We start from the raw sequence: 23187 nt of genomic DNA on the forward strand, positions 1-23187 counted from the left end.
ACAGTGGGAATTAGGTTAACGGGACGTTTGAGAGTGAGCGCGCCATTCGAAAGAAAAATGGTCTACTCGCAGCATTCAATTAAGCAATTAAAGCTTGCAGATCTAAGTAGTACCAAAATAAGGATTTTTGCAATTATACACAACTTTGCCACCGTCGTGTGTCAGCTAACAGCTGCAGTGGTCAGATCGAAGTACTCGTAGTAGATAGATATTATCTATTCCAAAGTAAATTTGGACATCTGTGAATATAACCGAATTAGTGAATTTGTGTTTGCTCATACCTACATTTATTAGCGGTCAAAACCATGAGTTTCTAGTCCAAGTTCTTTTTATTTTCAGGAAGTTTTGATTTTCTGCTTCCATTCTGTTAAAAAAGTGCCATCGATTCTAACCAAGTGTACATTAATACACAGTTACTGTGAAACTTCAATTGGTAGCAGAGCGTGTCATGGAGGGATATGAAAGCTTCAAGAGCAATGATCAAAATCAGTTGAAGGCCGACATAATGATGGAGGATAGAAAATGATCGAAGATTAAGTATTATAGGCACTACTTGATGAAGGCTCGTGTCAAATGCAAAGAGAACTAACAGAATCTTTGCTAGTGATTCAACAATCCACTTCTATACGTCTTAAGGCGATACACTATGATCCAGAAGTCCTTCGAAAATGTCGAAAATGTAATATTAAGCCATTGATTGACTTTAATGAAACTTGGCACAGAGAGGTTTCTGAAATCGATAATTACGAATCTGATTTTTTTTTTTTTTTTAATTCAAAATGGCTGACGATTTTACATATATCATTCTTTTTTTAACTAATTTTTAATTGTGAATCCGAATTTATAATTTATTTATAAAAAAAACAATAATTTGTAAAAATAAATTAAAAAAGGGGCGGACGTCGTAGCCGAATATGTTGGTGCGTGACTACCATTCGGAATTCAGAGAGAACGTAGGTTCGAATCTCGGTGAAAGACCAAAGTGAAGAAAAAGCTTCTTCTAGTAGCGGTCGCCTCTCGACAGCTAACGGCAAAGCTCTGAGTGCATTTCTTCCATTAAAAAGCTCCTCACAAAAAATATTTGCCGTTCGGAGTCGGCTAGAAATTATAGGTCCCTCCATTTGTGAAACAACATCCAGACGCACGCCACAAATAGGAGGAGAAGCTCGGCCAAACACCCAAAAAAGGTGTACGCGCCAATTATATATATATGGACATATATATATTGTATCTATATATATTAGGGCGGGTCTATTTAAAAATCGCTCATTGCTCTGTGAAAATCGTATTCTAGGGATCAAAATAAGAAACTTTGCCGAAGGAACCATACCTCTAAAACGAATTCTGATGCCCCCCAATTTGGGACGAACGAAAAATCCCACTTAGACCCATTTAGAGTGCTCCAATCAAGTCCAAATGTATGACCGACCCCCACTAACTTTGGACGGCCGATCCACCCATGCCAGTGGCATACCCCCTGGAACTCCCTGGAGGGTTCCCCATACAATCATTTGAAAATATCACCATTTTTGGCCTTTACATGAGAAAAGAAACTAAAAAGTTCGACCCAAATCGGGATACATCAGAATTCGTTTTAGGGGTATGATTCCTTCGGCAAAGTTTCTTATTTTGATCCCTAGAATATGATTTTCACAGAGCAATGGGCGTTTTCAGCCATAGGCATTTCAAGATCTCTGCATACGTTTTAGTTAAATGGTGCTCTTGTTAAAGTCCCGGACCATATCACTTCAATCTTAAAAGTTGGCATCTTATTGAAGAAAAAAAGTAGACAGAAGGTTTGTAATTATACTTTTGTAATTCACTTCATATGTTAAATTGCAAAAAAAAACACTGGAACACTATTTCCAATAAATTTTGAAGTTTGATTATCTACCAGCAATGAAGTGTTCAAGTAATTTACGTGAAACTTGGGCCTAACGTACAAACCTTTTTTTTATAAAATAGAAATATAGAATTCTAGTTCATGTAGCAAATTCAAGAGCTTGGCTTCAGTAAATTTTAGGACTTCTGATCCCAAGTTCAGGGGAATAATTCAAAAGCAAGAACAGTGGGTACCTTAAAAGCTGAAGTCGCGAGATGTTGAATTACTTCCCCTCCGATGCTATAGAATACATTTGTCTAAACTTTTCAAACATATTTTTTACCTGCATGTAAATCACCTATATTTTGGAAAAGCCTAGTTTTTGGGCTTTAGAAATATTTTTATCTCAATGCCACCCTACAAATCCACTTCCGAACGAAAAATAGTGAATGTTGGACAGACATATTAATTTGTGTATCTTAGCTTAGAGTAAGTAAATAAAGTCTTTTGCGCGACTATTTTTTGTATAATTTTTGCATTTTTTCATTTGGAGATAATAAAAAAATTTATTGATGGAAAATATTAGTATGTGTAAAACTATATATACTATTTATATATAATATATACATACAAGGTAATTAATCATCCTATCGAAAGATATATAATTTTTGCAAATGACGTCGTATGTCAATCGTATTTAAGCCTTGTGAACTAGACAACTGCCGTATACAAGCAGACAAGCAATATAGAGCGTAAAGGTTAAAATAATTATTTTAATCGCTCAAAATAATTTTTTTTTATTTAGTTAAAATTTATTCCAAAAAAAAAAAAAATGGGTTAATTGATTTTGCAAATCGCCTCAACTAAAAATCAGCTCTCTATGCACCACAGATTCAAATCCGCCATCACTCGACGTTTAGGGATATAAACAAACGCACGATTCCTTTATGAAAAAATTCCCAGAAGTGCTTACTACTGCTGACTTAGTGGGAGTGACTGATAGTTCAAACTTTCTATACATACAATTTTTTTTTTTTCGTCAATGTTGCACATTACCAGTGGCTTCATTATTTCCAGCCTCAAAATGTCACTCATACGCCCAGCCTTATGTTTAAATGCTTATGAGAGTTTCGTTTGAATTGTCTGCGTATTTTCATTTTCTTACCTCCACCTTGTTGACACATTCACCTATCGCCGACGCACGCATGTAATGTGTTCAATATTCTAAAGAAGCGCAAGCATCTGAAAAATTGGTGGCACATTTATTTTTCTTCTATTTTCAATTTAACTGAAATGCTATTTAAGCGATGATAACCTTTTTTGTATTTCTTTTTTGTTGTGTTGTTTTGTCATTTCTACGATAGTTCATCAACGTGCACATAAAAATGCGCATGAAAGTAAATTGAAAAATTCCATTTCACAATATTTTCACAAGGCAGCATGAAAACTTCATCACTTCACAGTTGACATAGATATCTTGCACGCGTGTGTATGTACTCGTATGTATGCACCTTTGTAGGCAAGTCATGTGTATAAGTGCAAACATTCGCATGCCATCTACGATTTTCGCTGCTTCTTGCAACATTTTTCATATCATTTGTTTACCATTCGATTCGCTAGAGCTTTGCATATTCGCTTCATTTCTCTATACGGAAAATGTAATTTTTTTTTTCGATGTATACCTCCATCGTGCTTCCATGGTCTTCTTTGACTATTCGTGACAGTATTTTGTGAATTTATATTTTCTTCATTGATTAAATGGCTTCATCGGCAGTTATCGATGTCACCATCATCGTCGACCGTCATAAAAGTGTGGTGACATTTTTCAGTTAAGTCAGAAGTATTTGCTGATTTTGTTATATTCCACTGCATTGCTTGAAATATTTCTTTACAAAAACACTGTTGTGTTATTTCAAATATCAATATCAAAGAGGAGCTCTGCGGTGGGGTTGTATTTTCTATTCAAATAATTTCGCTGTGGCGCTTTAATATTAAGTTTTATTGGTTTTTTTAAATATCTCGTATATGAGCTCTCCTTTAGCCTTAGTTTATTTACTCTATATTTGTTTAATGCAAATTAAAATTTTCTGAAGCTGATGATATTTAATTCCTCTACAACATAGCGGATTTCATTCAAACTTCGAAGTCATTAAAAGTCTCATATTGTAGCAAAACTCCTTTCGAATAGATTAAATACAAATTATATGAAATCTTTCCATTCAATGGAACATAAGTTAAAGGATAAGATGCAGCTAAAAAAGCAAATATGTATAAGTTTAGTTTCCTCTGTTCTTCGTAGAAAAGGCAGAACGCAACCTGCTTAACATACATATATGTACGAGGGGGGTTCATTAAGTACCCGTGTTAGAAATTAAGACACCATTTTTTCTAAAAAAATGTTTTCCAACATAGTCCCCTTTTAGAAAGATACACTTCTCCCGGCCATTTTTGAACCCCTCCAAAAAATAGGGCTTGTCGAACTCTGCAATATACGCCTCTGTCTTGGCGGCGACTTCCTTGGTTGAACTAAATTTTTATCTCGCGAGCCATTTCTTAATTTTAGAGAACAAAAAAAAAGTCGCAGAGACCCAGATCGTATGAATGCAGTGGTGCCGCAGCAATTCATGCAGTTTGGCGGCGACAACTCCGCATGAATATGCTGGTGCGTCATCGTGGTGAAACAGCACCTTCTTTTTCGCCAAATGCGGCCGTGTCTACTTCAATTTTTTGTGAAAGCGGTTCAATAAATCACTATTGTCCAGTAATCGCTCTTCCTTTTTCTAAAAAATCCATGAGAATGACGAGGTTCTCATCCCAAAAAACCATCGACATGACCTTTCCGGCCGATGGGATTGGCTTCACCTTCTTTGGAGCAAATTCACCGTGAGAAATCAATTGTTTTGATTGTTGCTTAGTTTCTGGTGTGTAATGATGAATTCAGGTTTCATTACAACTCGGCGAAAAAAATCCATCGGATTACGCTTGAATTTCTCGAAACATTGCTTCGAAGTCAGCAATCATATCCGCTTGTGGTTGTGTGTGAGAAATCGCGGGCCGAATAGTTTTTTCTTTGCCAACTTATCACGTAAAATATTAATTGACGTTCCGGTTGACATACTCACTATTGCCTCTTTTACTTGTAGCACTTTCGTTCGTCGATCAGCGAAAATTGGGTATGTCTGGGACTTTTTGAATGATTTTCTGCAGAGCGTCCTGGTCGCTTCTCATCAAAAACGGATGTTCACCCACATTTAAATTCGTTGAAACAATATCTAACTGTGTTCACAAAGCGCAATGCGCCCTCATAGACAGCACCCAACTATGCTTTTATCTTCTCTCATGTATCTCATCCAAAAACAAAAAGCAAATTACCGAACGATACTGCTCTTTTTCCGTCTGCCAAATCCAAATCAGCCTGAAATTTGTTTTGCCGTCGTTTGATAGATGGCAGCACACGATGCTAACACCAACTTCCCTCAGGAATGCCCTCTGCCATCAAGCACGAGTACTTATTGAACCGCCCTCGTATATGTATATATTTAATTGCCGGTCACAAACTTTATTAGGTATTTTGGCCAAGTTTATTCTCTTGCTTATGATGTGCGTTTTGAAGTTTTTTCCACAAATGGAAGGACCTATAGTTTCACGCCATCTCCGAAGTTTTAAGTCTAGAGACGACCGCTATTAGAAAAAATAGTGTCGTTCATTTGGTGTTTCATGCCCGGGGTTTTGCAAATGTCGAAATTTGCAACTCGCCACCCAACGAGGTTTGCATTTTCTGGAAAAAAATACTCATAACGAGGGATATAATTTAAATATGCCACAAAAATATTCTTCATAAACTTTTACTATTAACTTCTAAATGCACCAAAGCTCAAAAATCAACTTCAAAGCTAGAAATAAGTCAAAACCAAAAATATCTTTAAGGTTTAATTTCGTTAATTTGCATTAAGAAACAGGTTTCATTAAAAATCCAATATATCTACATATTTAAGTTACCGGACATTTTAACCAGAAACTTTGTCGTGTTAGAAAAGTTTGATTTAGCCTTACAGCGTAATTGGTAAAGCTGTAAAGCAAATCCGGCGAGGTGTCTGAATTTTCTAGTGTAGTGAAGAAAATGGGTCTAGGTGGCCTGTCATTAAACAAGCAGACAGCGCAGTCCCACCTCGGCATCCATATCACGGATGGTGCTTGTATTTTGGAGATTTTTGTTAGCCTGGAAATCCAATGGTGGATCTCTTTTAGCAACAAGTGCTGGTTTGGATTGAGTTGGCAATCGAGCAGTACAGTTACCTCGCGACTACTTGTCATGTCATTTCTTTTGAATGGATACAAATTTCTTAAGTTTACATTAATTGCAGTTCCTCCTGGTTGTGCTAAAGGAAGATGAAGGTCTCTCTTATATTTTAGAAAGACCAAGCTGTAAAAACCTTTGCAACCAGCGCGCAAAACCAAAATCGCTGAGATGGTTACTGCGCCAAGCAGATATAAACAATCAGATAAATTATTTAGTCCATGTCCCAGCATGCTCGGGTCTACATTACCAAATTAACGAGAATTAATATACGACCAAAGATAACGCAAAATCATCATGTGACATATCGCGAGTTAGAGTCATTTTTGGGCATTAGTTAGTGGGACCAGCATATGATTAGATTTACATGAACATTTGGTGGTCAAGAATACTTGTTGTCATTGAATATCCCATAATTTAACAATCGCCCAGAAAAGGGACTCGAGCCGATTCGTATAAGGAAATTTTGTAGAACTTCAGCAGCGATAGCTCCAGGCACGTCTATGATATCTTAATAGTTGACGAATCTTCGATCTTTGCATATGAACTAGAAATAAAACAGCGTATGGGTGTTGCATGACGAGCTTAATCCAACAAAAGTTGTTCGCGGAAGAAGCACCTAAAAGAAAATTGTCGTGGCTTTTCGCATAAACTGCAAAATCAATTTAAAACCACAAATTCTAAGTAGTAGACAAAAAAGGGTATTTACCAGAAGTTTTCGAAGAATTAAGGAAAATTAACCGCCCAAGACGAATCATGCTTCACCAAAATATTGCGGGTAGCACTCGGAAGATCAAATTTAAGGGTAATCCACTTTACAGCCCTAATTTGGCACCTAATGATTTCTTTTTCTTCCCAAACATCAAAACAAAAGACGAGGTCAACTAAATTTCAATGCCTGAGTAAGCTGTTGAAGTCTTTAAATAGTTTGTTTTGGAGGTATTCACTTCTGAGTGGCAAAAGCGCTTTGGAAATTGACTTAAGCGAATGTAGGCGAGTACGAATATTGACTTCTAGTGAGAATATTTTGAAACAAAAAAAATCAATTTTCATTATTATTTTGCTGTATTTTCATTACTGGGCGCAAAATATAAAAGGCAACCCCCCTATATAATGGACTATGAATAAGTTCGCGCGGCTTTTTTCGAAATTTGAAACTTTATTGACGTAAAATGGTTACAAATTTAATATTCAAAATATTGTCCATCGCTTACTACTACTTTTTCCCATCTTTCTGGCAATTCACGGATTCCCTTTGTGAAATATTCGGTCGGTTTTGCCGCAATCCACGAATCGATCCATTTTTTGACTTCATCGTAATTACGGAAGTGCTGGTCAGCCAGGCCATGTTGCATCGATCGGAAGAGATAGTAATCGGATGGCGCAAGGTCTGGACTATACGGCGGGTGGGGTAGGACATCCCATTTGAGCGTTTCTAAGTATGTTTTGACCACTTGTGCAACATGTGGCCGAGCATTGTCATGTTGCAAAATAACTTTGTCGTGTCTATCGGCGTATTGCGGCCGTTTTTCTCGCAGTGCTCGGCTCAAACGCATCAATTGTCGTCGGTAGACATCCCCCGTAATCGTTTCATTCGGTTTCAGTAGCTCATAATACACAACACCCAGCTGGTCCCACCAGATACACAGCATAACCTTCAGGCCATGAATATTCTGCGCCGACGTCGATGTTGAAGCATGGCCAGGGTATCCATACGTTGCCCGACGTTTTGGATTGTCGTAATGGACCCACTTTTCATCGCCAGTCACAATTCGATGCAAAAAACCCTTTCTTTTGTGCCGTTGAAGCAGTTGTTCGCATGCCATAAAACGGCGTTCAACGTCTCTTGGCTTCAATTCATACGGCACCCAATGGCCTACCTTTCGGATCATTCCCATGGCTTTTAAACGTTTGGAAATGGTTGATTGATCAACTCCCAAAGTTTTTGCAACCTCTTCTTGCGTTTGAGCCGGATCTTGATCGAGCAATTCCTCCAATTCGGTATCCATGAACTTTGGCGGCGCACCCTCGCGTTCTTCGTCTTCCAAGCCAAAATCACCACTTTTAAAGCGTGCAAACCACTTCTGGCACGTTCGCTCAGATAGAGCATGCTCACCATAAACTTCCACCAAGATACGATGACTTTCGGCTGCTTTTTTCTTCATATTAAAATAATGAAGAAGAATTCCCCGCAAAAACACATTATTTGGCACGAAATTCGACATTTTCAAGTGTGGTAAAAATATTGTTGTTTACGCTTCAAATAAAAAACTTATACTGACGTTTGTGCCTTACGACAGTAGCTCTCCAATGAATGTTTGGAAATGTGGATCGATGGAATAATAATCAAGTTACGCCATCTGTTGTAAAACCGCACGAACTTATTCATAGTTCATTAATATAAATATCGACTGTCCCTACCGTACTGTTATAACATATTCAAAAAATATAAAGTTTTAAAACAGCAAAAAACGAGAAAAAAATTAGAAACTGCATAGAAGTAGCGAATATATTTAAAATTACGGAAATTTTTATACATTAATAAATTTATGCATTCGCACGAAAGTACACAGGCATAAAAATCATAATTCGATATCCAAATCGAAGGAAAAATATTACTCCGCTAAGCTGAAATAACTCTTTATTTGTGTCAACACATAAGCCCACAATACTACCAACTGAGGACGTGCATGAGTAAAAGCTTGCATGCCACATGCCACATGCCACATCCACTGCCACGCACAAGCTATAAAATCAACTTGAAGAACTTAAATTGCCTGGAAACCCAAAAGACGGCTAAAACGATACGATAAAGCGAAAAACGCTTATTTTTATTGCAACTTTTTATGTAACAACAACACCAACGTAATGAAATGCAAACTCGTTCAATGCTAACAAACTACGAATATCGACGTTGTCAAACACGCTCGCTCACCACACGGCAGGCAACCGCCGCTGCAAGGAACTTCTAGCTGCTTTTCAAGTCGGTTGTTATTACTGCGGCTTCCTTTGCTTTGCCACACTCCCCCTCGTTCACGTTGCATTTGAAAACTCGCAATAAAAATCAAGAATATTCGCAATGAATTTTGTCAACTGTTAAGAAGAAAATCGAAAACGATTAAACTACATTTTTTGTTTACCTATTTATTTATTTCCATATGCAAAGACGCTGAAGAAAGGCGCGCAAAATGAGACGAAAAAGGGGGAATGTTGGGCTGAAGTTTGAAGTATTTTGTGCTCCTTGCCACCGACAAGGATAATCGAGGCATACATTATCGAAGTGTATATGTTTAGTTAGTATAAATGTGTGGATGTGTGTGTGTATGTGTATGTGTATGATTGTGCGCCTTTATGGGCGAATGAATAAATGCCTAAGTGGGCGGTTGATCGAATACGGAAAATAGGAAATTGAATTTCTCAAAATGAAACCGCAATTACATCTACATACATACACATACACACATGCATATTTAAAAATAAATAGACAAAAGTTCCAATAGTGGTGCGGCAAAAATCAACAAATAAAAATGTTGACAAATACTGTTGCAAAAAGTCAATAGTGAAAATTGCAAAGCGCTTCAAAAGTCGAGCAAAAGTGAAATAAAATAATGCCGTACGTATTAAAATAAAAGAAAAATTTTACGAAAATATGTTGGCTGTGGTGCGCTGCGCTGAGACAAGCAAGTCGGCCCACAATATATGCAAGGAAGGATCTTCGTGCGGCACCAAAAGAAATAAAACATGACTACTAATGCATTGGCGGCTCAGTGGCAACACGTACAACGAATGACACGAATGGCACGAAGGAGTTGGCAATAAAAATGGAAATCGAAAGCAATAAAAAATAAAACTTTCTTGATTTTTTTTTCGCTTTTTGCTGGTTTTGCTTCTTTTTTTTTTTGAGTGCAGCAACGACATTGGCGGCAGAGTTTATATTGCTTTGGAACTTATTTGGGATCCTTGTCGCAATGCACAATTCAATTCGCCGAGTGCACGCAAACTCGTTTGGAGTTTGTGTAGCCTGTGGAGGAGTATAAAAACATAATTCGAAGGGTGACAAGGCAGCAGATATGGCACTGAGGAGAACTCATTAATTTGTAGTGCTAAGTAAAGGGCTACAGTAATGTGCAAAACGCAAGCAAGTTTTTTTATTACATATTTTTTGTCAAATTTAGCGCCGTAATATATTTCAGTGAATTTCCTCACACCAGCCTATGGTTTCATAATACATCTGCGCATTTTGACAAAACTAAGTATTTGTTGTTCTTTGCCAAAGTGTTGAATAGCGCTTTTATTTTAAGCATTAGAATACAGCGGACATTAACAGGACGCAGTGATTCTGTCCTGAGCACCTGTCAACTGCGAAATCAAAGAGAGCAAAGCGAGGATCGGCAAAAGTAGTTTACTTAACAAAAGCATTTTGCGGCCTTGGCGGATTATCAACTGCTATAGATTTATTATTTCATAGTGGGCAAACTTAGAGCTTGGGAAGAACAGGGAGTCGAAGTTGGGTTTGTATATTGAGGCCGATTGCTGGCTTTGTTTTGAAGTTTATGAGACGACCGAGCATATTTTGTGGAACAACATCAAGACGCACACCACAAGTAGGAGGAGGAGCTCGGCCAAACACCCAAAAACAGTATATATGCTGCATTTGCCAGAGTGAGATTGAAAATTTTCAACTACTGAACAGTCAAATGCCGAAAAACTTTTAGCTTTCAGCAGTTAGACTAAAAATATGTTTGCCAATTAGATGCCTTTGGAACTATTACGAGGCGAGTTTCAAAAGACGTTTCTAAGTTAATCGAATTTTTAATTTTCTTTTCTGCGCACGAGAATTTGTAGGAGATTTCGTTCGATATGTGTAAAACAATTTTAAAAATTATTAAATTATTTAACTAGTTGTCATTATATTTGCTAAAGCAAACCAAATTTTAATTTGGCGCAATTTCTGAATGGGCTAATTAGAGGCATCAATCCTAGCTGCACCAAACCTTGTTACCCGTCACCTACTCCATCCAACTACATCACGGCTGATACGAGACTACATATAATGACATAATTACGCATGCGTACGCATCTACTACAAGGAATTCAATCAAATTTAGGCCCATTTTGCGATACCCCAGTCGGTATACTACACCTAATAGTATTCTGGCCTTAATTGGAAGTTCATAGGCAGTAAGATTTTAACTCAGTTGATCCCTTAAAGTTGCTAATGAATCTATCTCATATTTACGTCTTCAAGATCTACAAATTCCTTACGGACTCAGATCTTCTCCGGCGTATCTAATCAGCCAATTTTTCAATGGCCAGCTGAAAGTCTATGTGACTAGCGCTGCATTTTCTAGTTTTTCAATAATCGAAAAATTGTTACTCTCTAAGATTACGCTTAACCAACAGCGTATGAGAAAATGTAGGTTACATAATGAATGAAAGCTGTGTGTGCTCCTTCACATCAATCTGATTTTAATAAAAGTTATGTCTATAAGCGATCTCATGCCAAGTGACCTAAGACATTGTCCCCAATTTTTCTAAAAATTATTTTAATTGTAGACTGAATGTAATAAGAACGGAAGTAAAGATTGTTTGAAAAAACAGTCAATGAGGTAAATTTAATGCTAAGAAATTTTAAAAGAGAGGTTTTTAAAGTGAAATATATTGGGTTCTTTCTACCATTTTTAAAACTTCTTTTTTTTTTTTTGTTAATTTTTTAGAATTGAATATAATTTTTAAAAAAATATTTTCTGAAAGGCATAATTCTTTTTATTCAAAATCTTAGAGGAAAGATGTTTCTGCTTCTTTTTAGAATTTTTTCCATCCCAAAAATAATTTTTTTTGTTGTAAATAATAATAAAATAAAATAATTTTTTTGTTCTAAATAATAATAAAATAAAATATTTTTTTTTGTTCTAAAAAAAATATTTTTTAAGTATATCTCGTCCTAAAAAAATAAAAGAAGAAATGAACTTTTTTTATTTTTATTTTTATTTATTATTACAATATATTTTATTTTAAAAAACTCTATATCAAATTTTTGAACATAAATAAAAGAATAAATCCATGAATTTATCAGTCTTTTTACTTCTTTATAAGAGCGAATTTAATGAACAGCCAGAGAATGTGCCATCGATTGAAGCAAATGCAAATAGGAGGGAACAACGTCTGGAAAGTACGTCGAGTGAAGTTCGATCTCTTGTTTTAGGATGTCTTCGCTCCTTTTGCGCTATGAGGTCGAGTAAAAAATTATTCTAAGTGCTCGAAATTTTTATTTTAACCTTTATTTTATTTATATTGCTTGTACCTATGTTTGTATACTGCACTTGTCTAGTTCAAAAGTGTCAAAGATGATTGGCGTACGACGCTATTTGCAAAAAGTATAAATCCTCCAATAGAGTGATTAAATTGGCACCACTTTGCTTATATAATTTGACTTTGTACATAAATATATACTTTGTTCACAATTCTTTGAAAATGCGATTAAGAAAGGCACCACTTTTTTATAAATTGTTCAAACGTCATGATTTCTACATCGAATACTGCGTGGTGCAAGTAAAGGTTCTTCCAATTAGAACAGATCGATATAAAATGGTAAAAAGCAAGCTGGGTGAAGGTTCTAAATTACTTCTCACATCAACGAAATGTTCACTATAACCTCGAATGTTGCTATGAACTCGAAAGTCACAATTTTCAATGAATCTACTGCATAGATCTGACTGAAATTGACTTGGCTAGCATCTACCAATCATTAGAACAATAAAAACTGATTTGACAGATGTCCACAAAACAACGTGATCGCAACGTTCTATCATTAACGACGCAAACACATTGGAAAACCCTTTAAATATTTGCAGAAATGGTGTCTTTAAATTCATGAACAAATATTGATATTATAAAATTATTTGGATTTTTTTTATTTTTACGAGCAACCACATCTACTCATTTTTGACTTGATGTACACCCGTCGAAAAAAAGCCACTCTTCACTTCTGCTTAGTTTAATTTTAATTAATTTTCAACAAAGTTGTAAGTCATTCATTAAGAATGGCCTCAAAAAACAAAGTGCTAAACTATGTACGAAATTCACAAAAATTTATGAAGCTTTCAACAAAATTTTGTACTTTTTAATTATTGTTAAATTAGTTTTAATTAGTTAGGAATTTCTTATTATATATATACTATTATTTATCCAAATAAAATTAGTAAAGAAAGGATTTGCCTCAAAAATCGCGTTGATTTCTAACAACCTTTTTTTTGTCGATGGTGCTCTGAATTTTCTTCCACATAAAATAATTTTGATGAACTTTTGACGAAATTTCTAAATTTCTTATAAAATTTGGAATTTTCATTCATTTAGCTTTTATTAACAAATTAACTTTATTTTTAATAAAAAATAATTAGTTACTATTTATAACCCCAAGGGGTGCATGGGTTGAAGTTTTTATTCAACTACATAATGTTAATAATATGAACGAGTGTAGTCCCAAATGCTGAATACCTGAGCAAAATATGAAAGGTTTTGATGGAGTAGAAATTTTGATTAGAATTCCAGAATTTTAAATATTCAACTGGGGGTTCTAATATAAAGGAAATGTTTAAAAGAATTGAATTGATTTTTCGGAAAACTATTTTCTGAAAAATATTTGCGTATTCACGATAAGTATAAAGTGTACGAAATGTGGAATCTATGAGATGTATGAAATATATGGAACCTATAAAATGTATAAAATCTCTGGAGTCTATGAAATCTATGAAACGTATGGCATCTCTGGAATATATGTAATATAATATATGAAATGTATAAAATCTATGTAATATATGAAGTCTATGGAATCTACGAAATCCATGAAACGTATGATATCTCCGGAGCTATAAAATCTATGAAATGTATGACATCTCTGGAATCTATGTAATATATGGAATCTATGAAATGTATGAAGTCTATGGAATCTATAAAATCTATGAAATGTATGGAATCTATGAAATGTATGAAGTCAATGGAATTTATGAAATCTATGAAATGTTTAAAATCTATGGAATCAATGAAATCCATGAAAAGTGTGATATCTCCGGAGCTATGAAATCTATGAAATGTATGGCATCTCTGGAATCTATGTAATATATGGAATGTATAAAATCTATGGAATCTATGAAATCTATGAAATGTATGAAATCTATGGAGTCTATGAGATGTGTGAAATCTATGGAATCTATAAAATGTATAAAATCTCTGGAGTCTATGAAATCTATGAAATCTATGGAATCTATGAAACGTATGATATCTCCGGAGCTATAAATCTATGAAATGTATGAAATCTATGGAGTCTATGAGATGTGTGAAATCTATGGAATCTATAAAATGTATAAAATCTCTGGAGTCTATGAAATCTATGAAATCTATGGAATCTATGAAACGTATGATATCTCCGGAGCTATAAATCTATGAAATGTATGACATCTCTGGAATTTATGAAATATATGAAATGTATAAAATCTATGGAATCTATGAAATGTGTGAAGTCTATGGAATCCATGAAATCTATGAAATCTATAGAACCTATAAAATGAAAAAAATTTATGGAATCTATGAAATGTATGACATATGAAATTAAATGTACACATCCTTTGCGTATTAAACAGGGCATACGATTAATCAGATTTTCAGGAAAAATTGAAAAAACGGAACAAAAAAGTGTTCGCCACTTTAATTTTTACTAATACTAAATATGTGGTTTCACCGTCGTCAATATGAGTTATTTGTTAAGTCTAGTTGTTTACGTTTGCTCATAACTGTTATAACGAGCTGCAGTTTTTAATTCGTTCTCAACGAAGCAAGAAGCAACTCCAATGCAAACGAAGGTGGATTTGTTTACAGAAACGAGAGGTACTGCAGTCGAAAAAGCAGGCTTCCCTCTAAACAGCTGGCGTTTGATTTCATCCGTATTAGTGCCGGTAACCCTATTTAATAGCCGCAACTCCTATTATATTATTTTATTTTACGCAATTTTCTTACCAACTAATTTAATTCCACTTCATATACGTGTCATTGAAATTCTGCTAAACTATTTTACCTTATCCCTGGCTGTAGTATAAAAAATATACAACTTTCTACGTTTTATGCATCTTTTATACAATGCCACTTGATTTCGTTCTGAACCATGCATACTGTACTCCCTTCCATTTTTTAAATTTCCATCTCAAACTCGCCTTCGAAATCCAATACCTTTACACTTTACAATTGCAGTCAATTCAGAGCTCTTGCAGTGAAGAAGTTGCATTCGCTTCTCTGCACAATCAAGCCTTGCTTGCCACCTCCCTCCATGGCTCTCACAAAGAAGCCACCAGTCAAGTGTAAGTCGCATTAATACGCGACCGCGAGTGTACGTGTTAAAGTTGCCATCATCCGCCGCCAGAAGAACGACAATCCGGCCATGAGTCGGAGGGGAATTCGGAAGCTGCGCGTTTGGGAATTTCATGTTTGAGTGGTTCACGCGACCGCAGCATGTGCTATGGTCTCCTTCATTATCCTTCCTCCTCTCGCCTCTTCCTAACCGAATATGTAACTGAATGCACACGGGTACATTCATAAGCAAATGTTGACTCGCTTGTTTGTTGCATATTTTCGAGCGCAACCCACGTTTCTTGCTGCATTGTGCGAACGCAAGCAATGTATACGTACGTATGCACATACATATGTATGTAGGTTGATGACTGGTGGCATATAACTTCCGGCTGTACTGGTTGACTACTGGCTTCTTTATTCTATTTTCACAAATCCTTCCATCTGCAATGTTGATGTTGTTTATGAGTATGACGAAATCAGGCGCTCCGGATAGCTGTTTGAAAATTGTCTAGCAGAATTCAATGGGTGTGTGTGTGTCTACGTACGTGGGAATTTGTTGCAGTGTTTGTGATGATGTATCGAGGGAAATTTCAAAAATTGCAGGCGCGAAAAATAACATTCGATAAGCAACTGCTGGGGTCGCGTGAATGTCGTTACTTATGTATGCAAATATAAAAAGTGCTGGGGTATATATGAACATACATAAATAAGAATTAACACATTCCACTTCTTATTTTTTTTTTTTTTTTAAACGAACCAAATTTTAGATATAATTTGTGTAATCACTTAAATTAAAATAAAATTAAAAACTGTTGTGCATTCCTTATACGGAGAAAATGAGTCACACCGTCGGGGGAAAAAATTAACGAGAATCTTGCGTAGCTTCAAACTTACACTTTATCTATTAAAATTTAAAGAGCTATAAAACATTTTTCGAATTTTTATAAATTTCGTGCAAAGAAGCTTGAAAATTTGGATTTTTATGATTTTTGTTGTGTAACGAACTACATTTTTATAAAAAAATAATGAAAATTAAAAAAGCTGAAGGAAGAAGAAGGAAGTCATAACTGGTCGATGGTATTGGGTTCCTAATTAGCGGCACGCAATCGCATGCAGATATTTATTAAAAATATATGCCATAGAAAAAAACTTTTGTTTAAGAAAATATAGAAATAATTTTTTTAGAGTAAATTCTATTTTCAAAATACAAAATTTGTACTCCAAATTATTTAATTTGCCCAAGTTGTGCTAATCACTCAAGAAAAAAAAAACATTTATTCGTCATAAATTTGAAGTTTTCACCTTCACGTGCCTATGGAAATTTATTACAAGCAATGAATTTGGATTTGATTCCCAAACAAATACTGAGTGAAAGTAAGCGTATGCATACCTTTAAACTCGACAAACGCGCAAAACAAAAAAAAAATGGCGAAAAAATTTATAGCATTGCGGGAAAAATTTTACGCCAATAAATTCGCATTAAACAAGTAATTTTAACGTTCACCACCTTTAGAGTGGAGATTAAACTCAATTACCAATACAAAGCGGATCCGCAGCGGATGGCGAATATTTGCATGCACAGTTGTGTATATACAGGGCTGGCCATTTAAAATGAATGCAAATTTTTCTGAAAAAAAAAAACATTAAAAACATCGTTTTTTCCGTGCACTTGAGTAAAGAGATTTTTTTCCAAGAGATTTGTTAAACTATTATTTTCGAAAATTCTCCGCCTCCTCTTTTATTGACCTGCTTTAAGCACATTGGTTAATAGCAGCGATTTCATGTCGCTTGTTGTGTTAAAGTTCTTGGCTTGCTGGCGTACATCTTGAACTTCAAATAATTCCAAAAATAATGGCCAATTGACATTAAATCAATTGATCTGGGCGACTAGTAAAAATTGCCATTTTTCAATATGAGCCTCCCTGGGAGCAATGAATGCAATAAATTGTTCGTTCGGCGCGCTGTGTCGCATGCGGCAATATCTGTTTAATGTAGGACTTGTTCGCGCTATGCAATAATTGCTGCAATACTGCAATCCTGTCACTATTTTCAAACTCTATTGCTGATACCCTGCTGATACTTAACCTAAGTACTGCAAATGTTTAGCGCGATTTGCATTTTTTCATCAGTAAGGTTTTACAAAAATTCAGAACAAACATTTATGAGATTAATTTCTAACCACATTCCTAAAATATTTAAGAATATTTAAGACTAAGAAGAGTAGCAAAATTATATTACCAACATCAGAAACCATTAAATTATTAAAAAATATATACAAGTTGAAAATAAACTTTAACGCATTAATAATTAAACAACCTTCACAGTTTGACTTGTTGCATAGAAAATAAATTTTTAGTTGCATTTGAAACAACCGTCTGCCCCAGAAGCGTCTAAAAAATTAAAATAAATAACTAGCGCCTACATTTCTGTTAGGAGTTTGGCTGAACTCCTCCTGCTATTTGTGACGTGCGTCTTGATATTGTTCCACAAAGGTCTAAACCCAGAAAGTTTGAAGGATAATTACAGTCAAGCAACGTGGCGCACTACACTTTATAATGCCTTACTAAAGCCAGCTCGCAGAATCCAAAAACGACAAAAATTTCTGCACGTAACATTGAACTGAATTCTTTCTCGAAGAGACGGACAGTCAGTTTTGCCATTAACGAACTGACATAGACTGACGAACATCAGCGTGAAGGACGGCAGAGTTAATAGGATTTCTTATTTCAGCATAAATTTTGAGATCATCCGCATAGAGAAGAAATTTCGCACAGAAAAAACGGGAACAAATATCACTGATAAACGAAACAAAGGTCCTAAAATATTACCCTGAGGTACACGAGAGGTGGCCATACCTATATTGGTTTGAAACCATAAACTACTCATCTTTATTAAATAAGATCGAATCTAGTCAAGGAGAGTAGAATGCAAACCATTACATGCCAATTTAGTTCCTAAAATCATATAAGAGATTTTATAGTAGGCTTTAGAGAAGTTCGTGTAGGTCGCGTCAATTTGGTATCTAGGTTTAAAGTCTGCATGACAATCTTCAGAAAAACTGACAGGTTAGATAACGTAGTACTAGCGACTACAAAACCATGCTGTCTAGTAGACGTTTTACGCTAAGATATAACTTGTCTGTGACAACAAATTTAAAGAGTCTAGAGGCTGCACACATCTTAGAAATTGGTATATAGCTCGGACTATCGCTCTTATTGGGGCTTTGTAAATTGGAGTGACTGATGCCAGTTTCCAATCATCGATAAATATTCCTTTTAGCCAAGGAGTTACGGTATTTAAAATTAGCTTTAAAGGTTGCACCATAGGCTATAATGCAATGTTAGAGAAAGATTATTAACAACAGCTTGAAAAAAGTTTTTAATCTTTAACAATCCCTCAATGCCATCATCATCCGAAAGCACAAGTGAGCCAAAGTCAACAGTATAAAACAATTTACTCGAGAAATTTCGGTGAATGCCTGTCAAATGTCCTTCACGCAAATCCTCATCAGACACAATGTTAGAAGAGAAAAAAAGAAGAGAAACAAGTTCACTATATCACTGACCGAGGAAACAGTAACGTTCTTATAAAAAACCATATTTGGAATACCAGAAGCCTTTTACATCGATTTAATATATCGTCAGAAATACTTCGGATTCCTGTAACATAATGAATATAATCTATGAAAATATGAAAAGATTTATTTACGACTGTGGGCAAAAAGTAAAGTGAATTTGGTTGTAAAATGAAACATCTTTATTTATTCTTGTAAATCAATTTCATCCCCTTCAAAATAATACCCTCTCGATGAAATACACTTATGCCAACGATTTTTCCAATCCCCGAAATATGCCAAATAGTCCATTTCCGGTATAGCCATCAGCACCTTCTCCGATTCAGCTTTTATCTCCTCAATCGACTCGAAACGGAGCCAAATCAGGCGAATAAGGTGATTGCGGAACGATATGCGTGGAATTTTTGGCAAAATGGTCACGAAGAACGAGTGCAGTGTGAGACGGTGCATTATCGTGATGCAAAAACCAAGAGTTGTTGGCCCATAATTCTGGTATTTTTAGACGAATTGCTTTACGTAAACGACGCATAACGCTCAAATAATATTCCTTATTAACAGTTTGGCCAGGTGGAAGGAATTCATAGTGCACCACACCTCGAAACCACACCACCGTCATCATGACCTTTATTTTTGAACGACTTTGACGTGCTCTTTTCGGTCTGGCCTCGCCTTTAGCACGATATTCGCTTGATTGGTCGGTTGTTTCAGGGTCGTAAGCATAAATCAAAGTCTCATCTCCCGTAATGATGCATTTGAGCTTGTCCTGATAGTCTAAAAGCATTGTTTCACACACATCAACGCGACGACTTTTTTCCAAGAAATTGAGAGTTTTCGGTACCAAACGAGATTTGACTTTTCGTAGGCCCAAATGGTCCTTCAAAATGGTTTTTACAGATCCTTCTGATATTCCGATCATATCAGTAAGGTCTTTAACAGTCAACCGACGATTTTTGAGCACTAACCCTTCACTTTATTGACGTGTTGGTCATCTGTTGACGTCGATGGTCGTCCGGAGCGCTTCAAGTCATCAACACGTTCTCGACCCTCTTTGAAGTCTTTGTACCACTTATAAACATATTTCTGCGACACGGTCGAATCACCAAATGCCTTCTGCAACATGCTAAAGGTTTCCGCAGCCGAAATTTCATTCCGCAAACAAAATTTGATGGCACTTCTCTGCTAAATCAAATCAGACATTGTAAAAATCGAAAAATGCACTCTTGGTCGTTTGGTAAACACAAGCGTAAATATATTACTGATAATGACATTCACATGAAAGTTGGCCCAGATGTTATTAACAGTGCTGCTAACTCATGAAAAATAACTAGATAACGAGAGCGAAATTTTAATCCCGCGAACTTTGACAAATAAATTCACCTTACTTTTTGCCCACAGTAGTAAATCACGAAACTTATTCCTGTGCTAATTAAAAAAAAACATAAAAGTAATTTTCTTTAGTTGACTTGAACTCCTTAAAGAACTTACTTCTCTAAGGTTTGATTTCTTTCGTATGTTTCTTATAATTCACATGACTAAAAACTGGCACATATTTGGAACACAGATGTTGCACTAAAGTTTTAAATTCCTTAAAGCATTCTGCAATATTAGTATTGATCGATACCTTGTAATGCGTCATCTAGAATCTGAAAATCACGCCCGGCCAAATTAAAGCAAGGATGAGCACTATGAGGACAGATTTCGAAAAATTCAAGAATTTCCAAATCTGGCACTAAAGGAATATGGCGGAAATTATGGCCCGTTTGCTCGAAGTCACATTTTAATAATGAAACCTTTGAAAATATAAGCAAAAAATAATCTGGAAATCAGAAACAGCGGCTTGTTACTGAACTATAAAAAATCAAGTAGTCAAAGCCTTTTGCGGTAAAGAAAGAGGCTTTTGACCGCAATTTCAAAGAAGCGATTACGTTCACCAAAGTGCTCGTTTTCAAAACTATTTAGCCTGACGATGATCCTCGTGAAAATACCAACCAAACTGTACATTTTCGATCCTAAAGACGCTTCACTTCCATTATGTAATTCAAGGTTTTACGTGACATGACACGAAAAATTGTGTTTATGAATACCTAATTTCAAGGAAAAATGTGCCTCTTATTAGTTTTTACAATTTAGAAATTATTTTACCTGTACAGCTGGCCATCCTTTCGAAGTGTACTTCTTCCTGGTATACATAAATTTCCTTCACCTGTGGCATCCAACACTTTGTGAGATAAGCCGCTCTGATAGGGCTGTCGAAAGATATAGAGTAGAGGTTGCTTCAACTTTAAATGGCTCACGCTGTACTTACTTCCACATATACATAGCTAAATGCAAGGTACATACAAACAAAATATGTATGTGCAGGCAAATACAAATACAAATAAATAAAATCACTCACTCGCTTAACAACGCTTAAACGCTGACAGATATGTAGAGATATGGATACAATACAAATTATGCGCATCATTTAACTTTCGATTCGATGCGTTTGAAAGCAATTCGCTACAATTCACCGTGAGATGCACGCAGCACGGGAAGGGCTGCCGAATCGAATTTGCCAACATTATTTGCGACTATCAGTCGAAATCTACCTACGAAAAGCATTTATAGCTCAAGTTAATCTGCTTTGTGTGATGCAAAGGACATGCGAGAGGAGGACGAAATGACAGACAAGTAAAGCACACAAACTGTCATACGCTCTTTTTTTCCTTTTTTTATAGCAAACATGCATACATAGACATGTCGGTATGTATAAATATAAACCGTAGACATGCAATTATTTTGTGCGCCGTTTTAAAGCATTGCAATCGTTAAATTTCATGCCAGCGTTCAAATGTAAATGGAAAAGTATATAAAAATTTCATTTGAACCAACGATGGAAGGTAAAGTGGGCAGGAAATCCATTAAGTAGAAATGTTCAGCAACATTTAACCAAAGTGCCATTAAATTCAATATATATTTGCAGGAATAAGCACCCTCTGTTATTGCTTATTCTGCTTATTTTACTTGCTTTTTTTACCACTCCACTGCTTAATCCAGTGCACAACATTTGGGTGGCGAATAAAGTTTAAAGAAAGAGATGTTTATTGAGATTTGTAACCTTTCTTTTTTCATTGGAAAAAGTCCACTTGCGCGTGCTTCATGTCACAAAACGTTAAAAAAAGATATTTATTTATTCAATGTAAGCTGGGTTCCCTCTTTCCTACCGCCGCTTTAGTTCTTCAGCCTACCTGCAGTTGATAGAGCGCCTTTCTGTCGTACCAGACTTAGTTCTCTATTGTCAGGTGTAGTTCTCTTAAATAAATTTGTCTCTTATCATAAGCTAAGCCACTGTTGCTAAAAACACCGGCAATCCAGAATATTGGGAAATTTTTTAGCTCGAGATTTAGCGGTTTTTTCGGAGTAATCCCAAGATTTCTGCAACCTTAAAACGCCGCTATTTCAGAACTTCGCGAAATTTTTAAAGTAATCCGGAGATTTTCGGGACTTAAAAACATCGGGATCCCAGGATTTCGTGATATTTTTAAAGTGGTATTGAGGTCCCTGGATTAATGCAAGCTACACCCAAATTTGTGAGTTCAGAAGCATAAATTGTGAAGCTGACTCTAAACATTACTGTTTTAGGAACTGTGATTTTGACGCTAATTGGTATGATAGACTGGGACTCCTCCTTTCTTGACTGAGGTACTGGGTCCTCTGATGGTGAGCTATGTTGGCTGCTCTTTCCAATTTGTTTTTCTTTTTATTTGTTTTTATTGTGTCCATTTTGGCCCCACGAGTAAAGGGGAAAGGTTGGTCCGCCGCGCCAGTGCGCCGGTAGCGCAGTATGGCACTTATTGAAATGGAGCCTTGCCTGAGCGCTCCAAGTTCGCACATTAGCGACTAGATGCCCCCTAGTCACTCATCTATCGGCATATGCTGTTCCACCTTGGATTGGGGATTTGTGTAGAGGTCACTCTCTACCTCGGAAAAATTGTAACCCCTAACCCGCTGGGGTTGGTTTGATTGGCCTGAGTGGTTCGGCATTTTTAAATGCAAAGTCAACGAAATTTCTAAGAATTTGGGCCTGCAAATGAAGGGGAATTGCTACAAAATGCAAAGCAGCTTAAGAATTTACACCTATTGGGTTTTATAAAGTCCATTTCACATAAGCCT

The sequence above is a fragment of the Anastrepha ludens genome, chromosome 2, assembly GCF_028408465.1.
Source record: "Anastrepha ludens isolate Willacy chromosome 2, idAnaLude1.1, whole genome shotgun sequence".
Taxonomy (NCBI): Eukaryota; Metazoa; Arthropoda; class Insecta; order Diptera; family Tephritidae; genus Anastrepha; species Anastrepha ludens.